This window comes from Haematobia irritans, chromosome 2, assembly GCF_050003625.1.
Source record: "Haematobia irritans isolate KBUSLIRL chromosome 2, ASM5000362v1, whole genome shotgun sequence".
Taxonomy (NCBI): domain Eukaryota; kingdom Metazoa; phylum Arthropoda; class Insecta; order Diptera; family Muscidae; genus Haematobia; species Haematobia irritans.
The window spans coordinates 88,621,726-88,642,319 of record NC_134398.1 but is presented as its reverse complement, the minus strand read 5'-3'; the positions used below and the strand labels follow the sequence as shown (position 1 = coordinate 88,642,319).

At 33.1% G+C, this 20,594-nt stretch overlaps 1 long non-coding RNA gene across 1 annotated transcript; it reads right to left on the bottom strand.

Annotated features, from left to right (window-relative positions):
• Positions 1 to 12,089: 12,089 nt before the first annotated feature.
• On the bottom strand, positions 12,090 to 12,404 carry LOC142226817 (uncharacterized). The gene is made up of 2 exons (XR_012719757.1): positions 12,343 to 12,404; positions 12,090 to 12,279 (listed from the first exon to the last, which is right to left on the bottom strand). It is a non-coding gene; the product is annotated as an uncharacterized LOC142226817 (long non-coding RNA).
• Between the last annotated feature and the right edge of the window lie 8,190 nt (positions 12,405 to 20,594).

The window sequence follows — 20,594 nt, the reverse complement described above, 5'->3', positions numbered from 1 at the left end:
AAGTTGTGAAACTATTGACACTGAAAGAAGAGTTTTATTTTTTGAGGAACGAACTAATAAAAAGATTAAAGACAGTCCGTTAAATCGCCTGCCATAAATCCGGATTTATTTGCTTTTAATGACAATACTTTGTGACAAAGGGAAATTTTGTTCCGGAGGAAAATATTTTGTGTGAAGACAATGGATTAACAAGACTACCGATAGGCATTAAATTGGTGACATCACTTTTGTCACAGGATAGGGGGGAAATATAGGCTATGATTATGGAAATTTTAAGTAATTCCATGGGACCACGTTTGTCGACAATGAAAGAAACAATTTTAACCACAAACGAATGATACGTTGATCCAAAGTTTCGTTTCCTAAAAAAGAAATTATTTTTGTTTTTTTGTTTTTTTATTTCAAGTACATGAGTTCATCTTCTATAAGCCTTAATGGTTTAATGGCACAGAGTGTGACACCACCTTTGAATTACAATACTATTCCCGATAATTTTCCGAGTTCCGAGCTATCATCCTGAGGATACAAGTCCATGCATCACAATAACTCCCACTTTATATCATGACTTATCTCATGAAAGCATTAAAGCAAATATTTTACACAACAACAAACATAATCTAGCATATCAAGTATCCTCATAATGTAAATAATAAAAACAATAAACCAAACATAACAACAACAAAATCGATTTTAATCCCAAAAGTGGCATTTATGAATAAATAAGGGATCTAACCAAATAGAAATAATTGAACAAAAAGCCCAAACTATTCAGCACGGAATTTGTACGCTGTGCTCTATCTAATGTTAAAAGTTAAATGAATTGTAATTGCACTTCAATACAGCGAATACAAGCGATTACATTCAGACATACGCGATTATTTAAATGATTTTTTTGTTTTGTTTTGTTGTTGGTGTTGGTGTCGCAAGCCAGACAATGGGAAAATGGGCATTAGGCGAAACAAACAAAAGTGGGCTACATTTGCATGATATTGATAGCAATGGTGGGCTAATTCAATTAGTAAGCTGGTTTGATTTATATTGACCAGCTAACAATGCTCAAAATAAAAAAAAAATCGAATGCAAAAGCTTCCATTGAGGCTTGCAGCGCATGGGAGGGAAGTCTATCGCTTCCAGGGCAAGAGGGTTGCTTTTAACGAATGCATGCTCGGTTTTTGTTGTTTGAGTAGGCATATATAGGAATGTTTTTGCGCTTGAAATACAAAGCTCCAAAGATCTTGCAATTACTTCAAAGTTTTCTATACTTGATACTAACCATCCCAGTGAAAAAAAAAGCGTCGGCAAAAAAGTAGTGAAAATATTGTTTTTTGATCCGGAAGTAACAGGTTGGCTGATAAGTCCCCGGTCTGGCACATAGATGGCATTGCTAGTATTAAATGCATATTATTTTTATATAGTACCAACCTTCAAATGATTCGTGTCAAAACTTGACGTATGTAAGTCAATTAGTTTGTGAGATAGAGCGTCTTTTGTGAAGCAACTTTTGTTATTGTGAAAAAAATGGAAAAAAGGAATTTCGCGTTTTGATAAAAATATTGTTTTCTGAAGGGAAAAAATACGGCGGAAGCAAAAACTTGGCTTGATAATGAGTTTCCGGACTCTGCCCCAGGGAAATCAACAATAATTGATTGGTATGCAAAACTGAAGCGTGGTGAAATGAGCACGGAGAACGGTGAACACATTGGACGCCCGAAAGAGGTGGTTACCGACGAAAACATCAAAAAAATCCACAAAATGATTTTGAATGACCGTAAAATGAAGTTGATCGAGATAGCAGAGGCCTTAAAGATATCAAAGGAACGTGTTGGTCATATCATTCATCAATATTTGGATATGCGGAAGCTCTGTGCAAAATGGGTGCCGCGCGAGCTCACAGTTGACCAAAAACAACAACGTGTTGATGATTCTGAGCGGTGTTTGCAGCTGTTAACTCGTAATACACCCGAGTTTTTCCGTCGATATATGACAATGGAAGAAACATGGCTCCATCACTACACTCCTGAGTCCAATCGACAGTCGGCTGAGTGGATGCGCATGGAATAATTTTTATCGATTATCTTGAGAAGGGAAAAACCATCAACAGTGACTATTATATGGCGTTATTGGAGCGTTTGAAGGTCGAAATCGCGGTAAAATGGCCCCATATGAAGAAGAAAAAAGTGTTGTTCCACCAAGACAACGCACCGTGCCACAAGTCATTGAGAACGATGGTAAAAATTCATGAATTGGGCTTCGAATTGCTTCCCCACTCACCGTATTCTCCAGATCTGGCCCTCAGCGATTTTTCTTGTTCTCAGACCTCAAAAGGATGCTCGCAGGGAAAAAATTTGGCTGCAATGAAGAGGTGATCTCCGAAACTGAGGCTTATTTTGAGGCAAAACCGAAGGAGTACTACCAAAATGGTATCAAAAAATTGGAAAGTCGTTATAATCGTTGTATCGCTCTTGAAGGGAATTATGTTGAAAAATAAAAACGAATTTTGGCAAAAAAATGTGTGTTTTCTTTGTTAAACCGGGGACTTATCAGCCAACCTGTTAGTGCGCAGAAGCGATGAACTTAACATGGGCTTGTCATAGGACGGATGTCCACTATTTCAACAGCCGTTGCACTGAATTTGCATCACTTCTTACTCGTTGATTCAAATTCAGTGTTTTGGATGTGAATTAAAAAATGTTGCCATATTTTGACAAATAAATAACTTTTATATTTTTTTATGATTTTTAATGCATTCTAACGCTTGTCCAAAACGTTAGAATTAAAATATTTTAAAAAATTCGCAATATTTCTTGAATGGATTTAGATTTTTTTTCGACAAATTTCAATAATTTGTACCATTTTATTAAAGCTTAATCTGTTTTTAACTTTTTGAAACAAAAAAAATTAAATTTACCCATTAAAAATAAGAAAAAAAACGAGTTATAAATAATTGAAATAAAAGAACTCCCTGTGTAGTTGAAATAAAGAACATCATTGGGAGTACATCTTTTGGAAGTGCTTTTAAGTTGTGCCTTTGGAAGAACTTCCAAATATTTTTGCTGGGATCATTTTCATGAAGCTCCATTAGTGCTACGTTAGCTAACGCACTTTTAAACCATTATATGGACATACACTCAAAAAAGAAGTGAACTCTCTATTTCACTAAAGCAAATTTAACTTTATTTTAGTTCATGGAATTATTATGTTTGGAGAAAGTTTCCTTTACTCTAATAATTTTTTTGTGTACGTTAGTTAAATTAACTAAAACCGAGGAAAAAAATATACTCAAATGAAGCATAAAGGTTAACTAAATTCGTGCCTTCCACCAAATAGTTCAGAATTTCTTTAAATTTGTACATTTTACCAAAAATGAACTTCGTATGTCACTAAAGACATTCTTGCAATTTTGAACTCCAAGTTTTTCCTTCAGACTACAAAATTTTCTTTAACAAGTGAAAAAACTTAGTTATGTCTAATAAATTTTCTTGAATTTGTCGAATACTATTTACTTATTTTTATGACCTCGGCGTGATGCCAACGTTTGTAATACTGTTTAGTTAAAATTTTCTGCAAATATTCAAAATTTTCTAAAATTAACCGAAAGTTTTCTTCCTGGTGGGTTCACTGTTTTTTCAGTGTATTTGTCATCTTGTCTATCTATTCCATATGCCAGTTAAGAGCATAATTGCTAAAAATTTTGCTGTTAAAGTTAACACGAGAGAATATATTTCAATTTTACTTTCTGTTAACTGGGAGTTAAAGTCTAACGGAGCTACATAAAAATGGCCGTAAGAAATAAATCTGATTTTATTCATTTTTATGTATAGTTTTTCTCACGGAATAAAAAACTCCTGTCGAAGTACATTGAATGTGAAATAAAATTTATTTATACTCAAATTCAAGTAAAAAGTATGCCAACTTTCAATTAAAAAGCTTCTTAAAATTCAATTAGGCAATGGAAATTGTCCTTAGCAGACGTTTCGTCTACTTACACGGAAAAAATAATGACATAATATAAAAGATTATGCAGCCTTAATTTTAGGATAACCATTTTACACAATATTAAGGAAATTTTTCATTAAAATAAATAAATTGCCAAAAGAGAATGAACATTTTATAAATTAATACAAGTATATACGGCCGTAAGTTCGGCCAGGCCGAAGCTTATGTACCCTCCATCATGGATTGCGTAGAAACTTTTTCTACCCACTGCCATCCACAATCGAATTACTAAAGTTGCGGTAACGCTTGCCGATGGCAAGGTATCTTAAAACCTCCTAACACCATCTTCTAAATTGTATGTAAGTCCATACGTGGTATATATTAAATCAAAAAAGATCGATCCAATACGTATATAATTCAGTTTGACAAAGTAGACATAAAATTTTGACAAAATTTTCTACAGAAATAAAATTTTAACAAAATTTTCTATAGAAATAAAATTTTCTATAGAAATAAAAATTTTGACAAAATTTTCTATAAAAAGAAAATTTTGATAAAAATTTCTACAGAAATAAAATTTTAACAAAATTTTCTATAGAAATAGACTTTTGACAAAATATTCTATAGAAATAAAATCTTGGTAGATTATTTTTGGCTCGAGTGGCAACCATGATTATGAACCGAATAAAATTTGAACAAAATTTTCTATAGAAATAAAATTTTGACAATGATGAAAATTTTATTGTGAACCGAATAAAATTTTAACAAAATTATCTCTAGAAATAAAATTTTGACAAAATTTTCTATAGAAATAAAATTTTGACAAAATTTTCTATATAAATAAAATTTTGGTAGATTAATTTTGGCTCTAGTGGCAACCATGGTTATGAACCGATATGGACCAATTTTTGAGTGATTGGACCAATTGTTGTATGGTTGTTAGCGACCATATACTAACACCACGTTCCTAATTTGAACCGGATCGGATGAATTTTGCTCCTCCAAGAGGCTCCGGAGGTCAAATCTGGAGAATGTTTTATATGGGGCCTATATATAATTATGGACCGATTTGGACCAATTTTTGCACGGTTATTAGAGACCATATACCAATACCAAGTACCAAATTTCAGCCGGATCGGATGCAATTTGCTTCTCTTTGGGGCTACGCAAGCCAAATCTGGAGATCGGTTTATATGGGGTCCATATATAATTATGGACCGATGTGGACCAATTTTTGCATGGTTATTAGAGACCATATACCAACATCATGTACCAAATTTTAGCCGAATCGGATGAAATTTGCTTCTCTTTGAGGCTCCGCAAGCCAAATCTGGGGATCGGTTTATATGGGGGCTATATATAATTATGGACCGATGTGGACCAATTTTTGCACGATTGTTAGAGACCATATACCAACACCATGTATCAAATTTCAGCCGGATCGGATGAAATATGCTTCTCTTAGAGGCTCCACAAGCCAAATCTGGGGATCGGTTTATATGGGGGCTATATATAATTATGGACCGATGTGGACCAATTTTTGCATGATTGTTAGAGACCATCTACCAACACCATGTACCAAATTTCAGTAGGATCGGATGAAATATGCTTCTCTTAGAGGCTCCACAAGCCAAATCTGGGGATCGGTTTATATGGGGGCTATATATAATTATGGACCGATGTGGACCAATTTGTGCATGGTTGTTAGAGACCATATACCAACACCATATACCAAATTTCAGCCGGATCAGATGAAATATGCTTCTGTTAGAGACTCCGCAAGCCAAATCTGAGGGTCCCTTTATATGGGGGCTATACGTAAAAGTGGACCGATATGGCCCATTTTCAATACCATCCGACCTACATCGATAACAACTACTTGTGCCAAGTTTGAAGTCGATAGCTTGTTTCGTTCGGAAGTTAGCGTGATTTCAACAGACGGACGGACGGACGGACATGCTTAGATCGACTCAGAATTTCACCACGACCCAGAATATATATACTTTATGGGGTCTTAGAGCAATATTTCGATGTGTTACAAACGGAATGACAAAGTTAATATACCCCCATCCTATGATGGAGGGTATAAAAATAATTTTAATTTTATAGAGCCTAGACTTAAAGCCGAAAGATCCCTTAAATATGTCGTTATTTTAAAGAAGCTCCATCTCGGAATCAATACCAAAATCCTTAAAGGAATGCCAAGATGTTTGGATTCAAGTAAATATTTTTTTGAGTGCGAGGGACCGTCTAACTCCCATATGATTAATGACGAAAAATCGGTGGACGATAATAGTTTTCCGTGTACCCCAGGTCACGGATACACACTCGTTCTGTAAAAAATAGCACGCCCGGTTCCGAAGAAGACAAATGTCTTTCATACATATTATCGCCACTACCCACCCTAATGTTTTGTTTAAATCGATTATTTAAACAATTTATATCAAATTTATTATTGCAATTTACAATACATTTTATTAACATATATTTAAAGTTAATAGGAATTTTAACAAATAACCTATTTAACATGAAAACTGTGTTGTTGCGTTGGTATTTTTTGTTCAAAATCCCGGGCAAGCTAGGCGCTTGGGGCATTTCCCGTAACATTACATTTAAAACGCAATTCACTCTTAGGCTTGGCCTTTGTTTATATTACGACCAGGGTTGGCCTGTCACAAACTGTGACTTTTGCGACATACATTTGCGACGGTATAATACGTATGTCGCAAAAGTCGTAAACCTACTGTATAAAACCTAATTTTGAATAGAAGAAATCCTGAACATTTTTTAATTTAGTTTGACAGCATTCGCTGTTAGTTTCTGCAGAAATTTGTGAAAGTGTTCCCACGGTCAAGCATATTTTCTTAGGTGGTATCGAAATTCCCGTTGGTGAGTGTGCAAAATACCTTGGGGTTATATTGGACACGAGACTGAACTTAAAGCTAAGAAAAGTTGAGAAAATCCACGGTACTCTTGCAAAATGCAATAGGGAAAATGTGGGGACTAAAACCGAATATTGTGGACATTCCTAAGAATTGAAACTTCTTCGCACATACCATCGTCTTGGATATCATCGAATTCGCTGCCTAGCTGACGCAACTAAAGTATTTTGAGATTGCGACTTTTGTTACTTTTTCTACATTTACGACGCGTATGTGACGTTTACGACGTTTACATCTTTGCGACAGTCGCAAACCTAAAAAAGTTTGATACAGACCATCTCTGATTACGACACAAATCTACTATAAAAGTCCTTCATAGCGCGATTAGCTGAAAATTCAATCTCGACTTCATGTATAAACAAGTAAGGAAAGTCTAAAGTCGGGCGGGGCTGACTATATCATATATTGTAGATCCACATTTTCGATACTATATCAAATCCGTCATATATAAACGTTTTTGTTCTCATATACATATATTTAAATCTAACTCGATCTGGACAAAATTTGTTACACTTCTACAAAGTCTATAGACTTAAAATTAAAAGTGGCTACTGCTATGGGATGGAACAAAATATTAGCAAAAAAAATATGGGAAACATTTTAATGTGGTGAAATTTTTGAGCAACTTCGCAAAAATGTATTTATGATTTATTGGTCGATACATATATATTTGAAGTATAGGAAAGTTCGAGTCATTTCTACAAGTTTTCGACTTAGCAACTGCGATGTTACAAGGAAAATGTGGGTATTTTTGGTCAAGTCGGCAAAACGTAGAAATGGGAGTTATATCAAAATCTGAGCGCATTTCAACTAAATTTGGCATGCATAGTTACTATCTTAATTCTACTGCCTGTGCAAAATTTCACATAAATCGGATTACAACTTTGCCCTGTGGTCGTATGAGTGAAAATCGGGCGAAAAATATATATGGGAGCTGTATCTAAATCTGAACCGATTTAAACCAAATTTAGCACGCACAGTAAAAATATTAATGCTACTCCGTGTGCAAAATTTCACATAAATCGGACTAAAACTCTGGAGTCATAAAAGTGCATATCGGGCGAAAGATATATATGAGAGCTATACCTAAATCTGAACCAATTCAATAGAGTTCTATTCTGTCCTAAAACACATATTTGTGCCAAATTTGAAGTCGATTAGACTAAAATGCGACCTAGACACTGTTCCACTGTGTGGCGCAGGGTATACTTATGCAATATTTCAAGTAAACAACGTCTTTGAAATAATGGCTTAAAAGACATCTCCTATTTTTGAGCACGTTTTAACTTTATAGACAAGTTACAAAACATCAACAATAGTTAAACTCAGTTCTATATCTCTACATAAACTCATTTTTAAGTCGAATCTGCTAAATTTAAAGACAAAAAGGCTTAATTGACGTGAAAAGAGAAATTCGTCTTTCTAAGCTAAACAAAACTCGAATTTTTATTTTAAAGAAACGAACTCTTTGTGGTCACGATTATATTTTTTGTTAGTGTAATTGAAAAGTATGCTCCTGGTTCCCTTTCGGAACTAATCGACCTTGACCTTGTTATAGGAAACTAGCTACAGTGACGTAGAATAGTGACAATACGTTTCGCAACACACATTTTTTTCGGACGTAGAGCACATTAAGACATCCTTTTTCATCAACTTGATTCGCTTGCACACAAATAAATAATTCCTTTTTCCGAAACGAAATTTTAGTCCAACATAGTTTTCTCTTTATCATTTTTTTCGATTTTAAAATTTTCGACCGCTCTTTACACATTCAAAATTTTTTACGATAACAATATCACAATGGACTGAATAGTTTAAGTGAGCCTGACTCTAAATCGGGCTGCCATTTTAACCTAACCTACGATAACAATACAATGGTTGTAAAGTTCGAGTTCAAAGGTGCGGCGATAAGGTTAGGTTAGGTTAAAGTGGCTTAGCCCCCCGGGACCCCTCTAGCCCTGCAAATGAGTGCAGGTCTATCCAATCTTTACCATTAAACCCACAAATATCGCCAAGGCTCACACATAAGCGGAATATTACGAATATTACGCACGAATTACGAATATATATTTCCCTAACAATATATTTGCATATTTCATATAATAATAATTTATATATTTACTTTACATATTATATTTTATTAAAAATATCGTTCATAGTATCTTTGATTTTATTGAATGAATATAAAATAACATATTTTGTAAATTTTTTCAATTCATTGAAAAAAATAATTATAAAGAAAGAAACTTCAACTTTCATTTTTTTTTTAAATAAATGTTTAATAATCCAAAATATTTACATAACTACATTCAAAAACAAATTTACTTGCAAAGATTTTGACTTTCCCTTAAGGTTTTTGGTATTGATTCCAAGCAAGAAATGCGGCATTTTTAAAATAAATATATCTTTTAGCGACCTATTTGGCTTTAAATTTAGGATCAATAAAATAAAAATTATAATACGGATCCCATTCATCGAATTTTCATTCTCTTTTCGAGGTATATTAATAAAGCTATTCACGTACAAACAAATGCCAGTTTAAAAATCGGAATTATAACGGATTCTTCAATGTAAAAAATATTTTTTAATTCCAAAATATGCTAAATCCTCAAAATAAGTATTAGCCTACATTTAAAGCATTTTTATATTAACTCTAAAGATTCACAACTTCAGTTAATTTATTTGCTTTAGTTCACAGACTACGATTTAGCGGAGCGACGAAAATTTCAAATATTTGTGTCCAAAATTTAATAAAAAAAAATTTTTGAAGCAAATATTATAAAGTTTATTTTAATAAAAATTTCATTATTTGTGCGACATTTGTCCTTAATATTTTGTAAATTGCGCATCCTAAAATTTAAAAAATGGACCCGAATTTCATTTTATCCCTGAACGACCTTCTAAAGGATACCTATAGTATTAACGAATTGAAAGGGGATAATTCGTATGCATTAACATCCTTGTTGAGGGAAGTAGCAATCGTGTTAGACTTGGCAAAGACTGATCAATATGTTCAAGAATTGTTTTGAATAGTATCAAAGGAAAAACTCTCCATGTCATTAGAATATGATTCGCTTATTTTCCTCTAAATTGTATCAGCTCTAACGGTAATAATTATGTATATTATAATTCAACCTAATCAATTTTGCTAACTACCCTATCAGATAACGACCCATAGGTTAGGTTAGGTTATGTGGCAGCCCGATGTATCAGGCTCACTTAGACTATTCAGTCCATTGTGATACCACAGTGGTGAACTTCTCTCTTATCACTGAGTGCTGCCCGATTCCATGTTAAGCTCAATGACAAGGGACCTCCTTTTTATAGCCGAGTCCGAACGGCGTTCCACATTCCAGTGAAACCACTTAGAGAAGCTTTGAAACCCTCAGAAATGTCACCAGCATTACTGAGGTGGGATAATCCACCGCTGAAAAACTTTTTGGTGTTCGGTCGTAGCAGGAATCGAACCCACGACCTTGTGTATGCAAGGCGGGCATGCTAACGACCCATAGTCATAGATATCAGGTGTGAGAGATTTGTATCTACACTCTTAGAAAAATATGTTTTTCATATGTTCCGATATAAACAAAATGTGTTTCGGGCACAATTTTAAAACACAATATATTTAAGTGCAAAAATGTAATGTTCCTAAACTAACACTAAATGTTTGGGACATCTATGTTAGAATATATTATGTTTGGGGCATGAATGTTTCATAAAAATCATATGTGTGAATGCAAACATATATAAATTTACAAATTTCGACTAACCATACATATGTTGTGATATTTTATTCAAAGCGACAGAGAGAGAGAGTATAGAGAAAGAAATAGAGATGGAAACCGGGAGAGTTGACGAAAGATATCAACATAACACAGCGAAAGAATCAAAAGAGAACAATTTCTGTGAAACCGCTTGTATGTTGTTTCGGAAAACTGTTTTATGATAAGGCCAAAAATTTGATATGCTTAAGTCTAAATATTATTTAATTTAGAATAGACAGTCTAAGTCTAAAGTCTAAATATTATTTAATTTAGAATAGACAGTCTAAGTCTAAAGTCTAAATATTATTTAATTTAGAATAGACATTTGAAAAACAAGCATATGTTTTCGCCTTGAGAGCAGCATTTTATGTATGTGTGGACATGTGTTTCATTTATCATTTTGGCATTATGGGCACAATTTTTTTCTTGGTTCGTTAAAAGAAATCAGGGGTCTTCATAAAAATAACGAAAGGGAACTATACTCTTTTTAGAGTTGGGACAGTAAAATGAAATAAGGAGGAAATAGTAAAAAATTGCACAATAAAATGTATAAAAACAAGTCCACGAGGAGTTGACGGACACCTTCAAATATAAAAGCGGGCATTAAGTTCGAGTTTTGCAGCTAAAACAATTCAAAAAGTTTATTTTCTTTATAATGAATTATTAAAGAAAAATAAAAGGCATTTTAGAGCGATGGTGTTAAATGCTAGTAAAAAACTGTTCACGTCTAAATAAATTTATGTTTATATTATAAAATTATTTATGTATTTTTCTACTCGACTCCACGTTCTTCTTTTGTTAGAGTTTTTGAATTCCTTTCAAATTTTAAAGTTTTGTTATTTTTGCAATAAAAAAATAATATTTTATCTAAAAATCAGTCAATTTCGTTTATATCAAGCACTGTTATTGACTATAAATCTTTAATAAGCCACATTTCGAAGTTTCATTATAAAAATTTAATATAGTATAAATATAAATGTGTAAATTAAAAAAAAAGTGTTCGGTCGGAGCAGGGATTGAACCCACGACCCTTTGCATGCAAGGCAGACATGCTAACCACTGCTCCACGTGGCAAACAAATGTATGTTTCTGTTAAATAATGTTATGTTTGCATGGGCTCGTGGGCGCTGCAAACTACACGCTCACAAAAAATCGCTTCTGTAACATATACTCCCAAACATATTTTGCTTCAAGCATATACATTTTTGGGTATTGCCCAAACATTTATATGTTTGATCTCTTCCAATATATAATATGTTTGAAAGCATATTGGTCTAAACAATATATGTTTGGGTAGTCTAAGTTCCAAACATTTTGTATTTTTGCATCCAAATTCAATAATGTTGTCTTCCAAAAAACAATATGTTATTATGTGACCATATAATATGTTTGGAAGCATTTTGCACCCAAAAATATTATATGCTTAAAAAAATTCTCCAAAACAATATTGTGCTCAAAATTTTATTTATTTATTTATATATTTACAATCATAATGAATTATGAAAATAAACAGGTAATATAGGTGCTAACAACATAGGTTTTCGACCTGAATGCTCAAAATTTTGTTTCTGCCCAATTGTATATTCCCCGACATCTTTCTCACTTCCACGAGATTTTTTAGTTCTTAGCACCTTTTTCTGTAATACAAACATTGTAGAAGAAATTATTAAATTTTATGATTTTTTTTATTTTAATTTTACCTTTTGCCGGACGGGGACTCGAACAGCGGACCACACAGTTTGTAAGGATCAAAGAAGTAGCTGATCAATTGCCCAAGGCAAAATAAAATGTTAATTTTGTAATAACAAGCAACAACCACCAACTTAATTCAATATCGCTCCCTGTTAAATAGCGCTCCAAGCTACTAAAGACATATATGTTAATAGGCTATTTCTAAATTAATATATGTTTGCATTCAAGCATATTATATTTACAAACATTTTATGTCCCAAACATAATATGTTCTAACATATTAACATATATGTCCCAAACATGTTATGCTAGTTTATGAATATTATATGCTTGCACTCAAAAATATTGTGTTTAAAAATTTGTGTTCCAAACATATAATGTTTATAGCCAAACATATGAAAAACAGTCTTTTTCAACCGTGTATGCTATATAAATGTAACTTATAACGATAATTATCTACTGGTGACTATAACAGCTACGTAGTCCAGTGAATAGTGTGTTGGCTTACAAACTGTATGGTCCTCGGTTCGATTCTCCGTGCAGGCGAAAGGTAAAATTTAAAAAAAAATTATAAAAGTGAATAATTTCTTCAACATTATTTGTATTACAGAAAAAGGTGCCAAGAACTAAAATATTTCGTGGAAGTCAAAATTACGAGTATGTTAGGCAATGAGCACAATCGTCTTTGGGAAAAATTCTTCCAAGCATATACTATTTTTGGGCTCAAAATGCTTCCAAACTTATAATATGTTCACATAAAACAAACATATTAATGTTTCGACAGTATCCAATAATATATGTGCTTCCTGCAAAATATGGTTGGAACATATGTTAAAGAAGCGATTTTTTTTGAGGGTGTACATGTGGTGATAGTTAAATGAATCGTATGGAAGTGAGAGAGATATTATGTTTTCATGAAACTAAATAAACATTAGATTTGGGAGGTTAATAAATAAACCTGCCCAGTGCATGTATGAAGTTGTCGCACTCTTTCGTAATGCAGATCACAAAAATAAAAACAACATAATGGTCAATTTTTCTCTCCTCTCGTTTCTTTTAAACTGCTATGATCATTCCTGTTTGCTCTGAAATTTTATCTTATCTTCATTTTTATGGGAATGAAACCGAGACAACTTATGGCCGTCATCGCCAAGGAGTTAGCTGCATCCTTTTGAAAATGTAGGTTTCAATACAAATCTAGCAAATTTTAATTCAGTATCATTGGTACAAGTTTGTAAAATTTTACAGATGAACGCACCATTTACAGCGTCCAACCTGCATCCAATTGTAAATAATCCTAATGTCAAGTGCATACAAATAATTTATGTTTTTAGGTAATGCCATATCTATGCACTCATTTTAAAATATTCTAAGTCATTTTGTAAGATCCACTCAAACATTGTGTTGGCATATTGAATTCCACCAAAATGGTATTGCTTCCCAGCAACACAAACGCGTTGCCAAAAAAGTGGTGAAAATGTGGTTTTTAGATCCGGAAGTGGTGCAAAATTGGCGCAGAAGGGATGAATTTAACATGGTCATAGGACGGATGTCCAACATTTCAACAGCCGTTGCACTGAATTTTCATCACTTCTTAAGGTGTGCATACATCACTTCTTTGGATGTGAATTAAAAAATGTTGTGATGTTTTCCCAAAAAAAAAATTTTTTTATTTTTTTATTATTCTTAATGCATTCTAACGTTTGATTGGCCTCAAATTTTTTCAAAAATTCGTAATTTTTCTAAAATGCATTGTGCATTTTTTCGACAAAATGTAAATAATTTGTACCATGTTATTAATTCTTTGTGTGTTTTTAATATATTTGAAACAAGAATTAATCATATGAAAAAAGCTAGTTACAAAATATTGAATTAAAAGAACTACCTGCGTAGTTGAAACAAAGAACATGTCGGAAGTGCTCATAAAGTTGTGCCTTTAGAACAGCTTCCAATTTGTTTTTGGTGTGTTTCTTATCTTTAACCCGGTGAGTGCTTTGATAAGTAAACTTCCAACTTATAAACAAGATAAACTGGACTTAGTTCACTAAATAATCTACAGTGATAATAAGTGTGTACGAGTACATCATACATACATACAAACATACTTACATATATACATATGTATTTGTTATATATGTACATTTGTACAAATAATTCAAAACGTTTTACATGATTACCGGATGCATGCATTTGAATGGCTCGGTATACTCGTATGTGGCCACTGCGTCCTAAGCACATATCGTAAACACGATATTAATTGGCCAAAGAATATTTATTACAACCGCAATGTTTCCAACACCGCCCTAGTATGGAAAGGAGTGCAAATAGAAATTTCAAAATTTTCACATATAAATGCAGATACGAGTAACATTTTCAGCCTAGCACAAAGCCATTTGCCACCACCACTCCAAGTAGGGAAGGTTTGTGTGCTCTGCAGACATGCAACTTCGATTCAATAAATGTAAATGGACCTATACAATTGCCAGTGTTGCCAATAATGGATTGACAACATAAGTAACGATGGATGAACACTTGTTTATGCGCATTTGTGGCAGCTAGCGGCGTGACGCTACATTATGATCATACAATGTGTTTGGAAATAACAATGTTTTATTTTGAAATGTCGAGTAAACATATATATGTTGCGATATCTTATTCAAAGAGATAGAAATGAAAACCGAACGATTTGACGAAGCATATAAACCAGGGATGATAAACAGCATACTTGAAATTGCACTAGATCAGATCAGCTTCGTAAACCAAATGGTACTTTTCGAAAGTTCCGTATCATTGAAATAAATTCAATTAGGATTTTTTTTATTGTGAGTCAAAGACAGTCAGTTATCAAAGACATCATTCATTATGATCTTCTGCGTATGAAATCAACCTCTACAGGTGGAAAAACTGATTCGGAAATTCTTATTTGAATTTAAAGATGTTCGAAAAAAGGTACCAAAGTGTCGCGCGTTTGATTGAGTATCTTATATAGTAACAAAAAAGTTTAAACTTTATGAACAAAGTGAGAGAATCAAATGAGGGCGATTGGTAGCTGTTGTGAAACTGCTTGTATTTTGTCTTATTTGTCCAATTTTGTCAGATGCAGTCCTTTTGGACAAGTCCACAAACATTTCTTTTAAAGCGCATTCCGTGATCCGATTTTGTTTGACTTCCGATGCAATCTTCTTGGACAAGTCTTAGAAAATACGGATTTAGGTCGTTTTGAGTGAAAATTTGGGTTTTGGACAATTAAATTTCGCAAAAAAGAATAGAAAATCAATAAAAAGTAAAATATTTTTTTTAGAAAAATATTTAATAAAAAAATTTCCGTTGGTGAGATTTGAACCAACGTTCTTTATTTTTTTTTTCATTCATAATAATAAAGAACATCTCAGGATGTTATTACAATATTTATTCGAGCTTATTGGACAGGAAGATTAAAGGAATTGACATTATTAAGTTACTGAAAAGAAAATGCCAGATAGTTAGAATGTCATGTTAAGTTCGTAGCACCAACATTTGAATAGACGTTTTGATGCATCGTGTTCAATCGCGTTTGTGGCTGAGTGTGCTAAGGCGTTCTGTTATGGTGCCAACTAGAGGTCTGCATCGAATAACTTTTCACTACATGCATGCAATTCGCTGTCGAATATAGTACATACACTGTCTTTCTCTCAGAGCGCAAGTAGTGAAGTGAAGAGAACACTTGCTTGTCAAATACCACCAAGTACTTATCCGAAAAAATATGTGTTCCGAAAAAAAGGAACAATAAAAATGTAAGTACTTGAGAACAAGTACAACATGGATTCTCTTCACTTCACGTGGTACCACAAGTATTTCTCAGTTATGTGCGAAGTAAAACTTTCCATTATTATTAATCATAGATATGTATGTATATCACATATTTCATATATTTATGTATGTCACTTAACGTTTGCCGTTCAACCAAAACATATATTATGGAGAGTAACTGTTTTTTTTGTATTTCTGAAACTGCACGTGGTACATGGAGTACTCTATGAAGTTTTGTTCTCGCAACATACTCGACGTGATCACTCTGAGTACACTTCTATAAGAGAGAAAGAGGAATATGTGTTTGTTGGTAGTGAAGACATCAGAGTAGCAACAAGAAGTTACTCGTGGCTTTTGGTGTTCTTCAAAATGTGTACCAATTGTTTTGCGAATCTCTCAAATAGATGTACTCATGTAGCAAGTACACGTGTACTCTGCATTTACAAATGGAATTGTGCAGACCTCTAGTGCCAACAGACCTAGGTTCAACCCCCGGTGTAAGCGAAGAAGTTTTTCAGTTTGTAAAAATTAGATAATAAGTTTTGTTTGTTATTGTTGGCTTCTCTTCAATCGTTATTGTTGTTTTTTTGATCTCAGCTTAAAGCCATGCATTGACTAAACTATAAGTGTAGCTTAACCAACAGAGGAAAAGTATGCTTGTCAAATTTATTTGGGCAAAGCCCTATAGACTGCAAGATGGTTGGATGTACAGCTGTTTCGGAATTACCACATTCCTCATCAGCATCCTCTACTTGCAGCAAAACTATCAACCAATTATCAGAATAAATTCGGGTAATTCACTCAACCCAACATGAACTACACACGAAAAAGGGTTTGATAGTCGGCTACTGCCTAAACAAATTTGCCGGCATATCTCTTTTCCTTTGCCAAACTCAAATCATCGATTTGAATGTATTTGGCTGGGTTTGTTTTTGAGCGTGCTTCCTCTATCATCATTCGATTTGTTTGTTATTGTTGGCTTCTCTTCAATCGTTATTGTTGTTTTTTTGATCTCAGCTTAAAGCCATGCATTGACTAAACTAACAAGTGTAGCTTAACCAACAGAGGAAAAGTATGCTTGTCAAATTTATTTGGGCAAAGCCCTATAGACTGCAAGATGGTTGGATGTACAGCTGTTTCGGAATTACCACATTCCTCATCAGCATCCTCTACTTGCAGCAAAACTATCAATGCATGGCTTTAAGCTGAGATCAAAAAAACAACAATAACGATTGAAGAGAAGCCAACAATAACAAACAAATCGAATGAAGATAGAGGAAGCACGCTCAAAAACAAACCCAGCCAAATACATTCAAATCGATGATTTGTGTTTGGCAAAGGAAAAGAGATATGCTGGCAAATTTGTTTAGGCAGTAGCCGACTATCAAACCCTTTTTCTGGAGGTTCAAGTGTAGTTCACGTTGGGTTGAGTGAATTACCCGAATTTATTCTGATAATTGGTTGATAGTTTTGCTGCAAGTAGAGGATGCTGATGAGGAATGTGGTAATTCCGAAACAGCTGTACATCCAACCATCTTGCAGTCTATAGGGCTTTGCCCAAATAAATTTTACAAGCATACTTTTCCTCTGTTGGTTAATCTACACTTGTAGTTTAGTCAATGCATGGCTTTAAGCTGAGATCAAAAAAAAAAAAAAAACAACATTAGATAATAAGAAAATAAAAGTGTAAACAAGAATTGTGATAAAAATGAAAAGTTAAATTGGAAAAAAATTGTTTTTTTTAGTTTTTTTAATTTCTTCGTCCAAAAGGACATCCAAGGCATAACTTATACAGCAATACAAAGGATCCAAAAAAGGAGTACTTCCGTCCAATGACAAGCCCATGTAAATATCATTTGAGATGAGCCAAGTTTGCACTACCTCCGCATCAAAAATTGGGGATCCAAACTACTTTCTTGGAAGCTCTTTTTTTTGCTGGGTTGTTTTAGGTGTGCGCATGGCTTTCCCAAAAACAAATTCTAAATTTGTATTCGGAGAGAAGAGAGCTACAACGAATGTCGATCTCATTTTTCTCAGCATTTTATGTATGCGTTTTGTTTGCCTGTATCGGCATAATGTTTGCTTCTTGTGGCGTCAAAACAAATCGACATCGAGGAGTGAGTCAAAATGTTCGCACAGAAAATATTAAAACAATTTAAAAATACATAAAATTTTTAAAGTGGTATTCACTCTTCTCTTTTTAGAGGCAACACCATCAAAAACAAAAAATCGCCTCTGTAACATATACTCCCAAAACATATTCTTCATCCAACATATATATTTTCAGAATGTGTTCAATTGTTTGCACTGTGCAAACATATTATGTTTCATCCTAAACAGATAGTTAATTCCAGTTTCTAAACATTTATTTGCTTGCAGCAAAATGACTTAAATATAACTGTGTTAGGTTAGGTTAGGTGGCAGCCCTATGTATCATGCTCACATAGACTATTCAGTCCATTGTGATACCACAGTGTTGAACTTTTCTCTTATCACTGAGTGCTGCCCGATTTCAAGTTAATCTCAGTAACAAGGGACATCCTTTTTATAGCGGTGTCCGAACGGCGTTCCAAATTGCAGTGAAACCACTTAGAGAAGCTTTGAAACACTCAGAAATGTCACTAGCATTACTGAGGTGGGATAATCCACCGCTGAAAAACTTTTTGGTGTTCGGTCGAAGCAGGAATAGAACCCACGACCTTGTGTATGCAGGGCGGGTATGCTAACCATTGCACCACGGTGGCTCCCTGTGTTGGTATACAACTAAACACATTTATTTATAACAAAATATGTAAGTCGATAAGCACGTTTACACAAACTTTTATTTTTTGTAATTAATCTGCAATTTTCAATATCTTTACATGTTTTTCGTTATCTATTTCCTATCATTATATTTTCCCCTATTCTCTCACGTTTTCTATCCTTAACGTTTCTAGACACTTACATGTTTATACGAAGTTTCTAAATCAATATATGGTGGCATCCACATATATTATATTTAAAAAAATGTTATGTCCCGAACATAATATGTTCTAACATATTAACATATATGTCCAAACCATGCCATACTGTGTCCCAAACATAATATGTTCTAACATATTAACAAAAACATATCATACTAGTTTATGAACATTATATTCTTGCACTTAAAAATAATGTGCTAAAAAGTCGAGTTCCAAACATATAATTTTTACTACATTTTGTGTTACCTTCTCATTTAATGTGGGTATTTTTTACCTACATCGGCATCAAACAAGTTGAGATGTAATAAAAACGAAGTTTAGTTTCAGTTTATTAATAGGGAGAACAAGAGTTTTGCGGACTCTTTAAAATACCATATAAAGGTAAAATGAAATTAAATACAAAATTATTCTTTAATAACATGTTCAAATTCATTTGTGGTCTTAAATGCTAGAAAGAAATAGTTTACTCTTAAAAAAATGTATGAGTGGGTTGAACGAATTATCGTTTGGGATTTAAAAATAATGTACCTTTGAATGGTTATCGTTAAAACACCACAGAATTCGATTGAAAAATATTAATGTTTATACTCGACATGCGACAAAGAATTTATAATTTCAGTAAGGACACAATCTTGTTTACGAGAAAATTTGAAAGCATTATAATTGTTTTTGGGTCAAAGTGCTCCCAAATATAGTATAAGTTCACATAAAGAACATCATAATATTTTGACAATATCCAAAAAATATATGTGAGCTAACTGGACATGAAGATTAAGGAATTGGTATTATTAAGCTATTAATTGGTATTACTAAGCTATTGAACAGTAATGTACACAGAAAAAATTGAAGTAAAATAAATATCAATTATTGTCATAATTGAATGATAAAATTAAATCAAATACAATTAAGTTAATAATTAAAATAATTGGTTGAGTGGAAACTGTCGAAAACGTCAAAATTTCCTTATAATTGAATTCACAACACATCAATTACTGTGTTCAATTGGACTAATTGAAAAAGTTATTGTTTTAAATATACTACGTAATTGCCAAACACATGAAAACTAAATATCATTTGATTCAATTACTCAAATAATTAGTTCTACAACGATTGAATGAATTCCAACACTACTTATTACGTTGCTAAGCAACGAAACATCAATAAATAAGAATAATGAAGTAGAATATCCCTGTAGGAATATATTGAACTCACCCAAAATCAAACTAACTTTTTACTAACTAATCTGTGGTGACTTCTAGATAACTCAATATTTATGCGGCCTTGAGTCAATTGAATTTTGTTCAAACTCATTTTTTCTCGATCAGTAACGAGTTAGTTTTGTAAGTAAAATAAAATCATAGAAAAAATCAAATAAATAAACAAAAAATTATATTCACTGCTATAAATGTCATTTAGATTTTTAAATAAATATTTCAGAGGAATTTTGCATTTTTCCGATAGAGTGCGGTAAGTGACATTTAAATGCATAACTAAAATGCAATTTAATA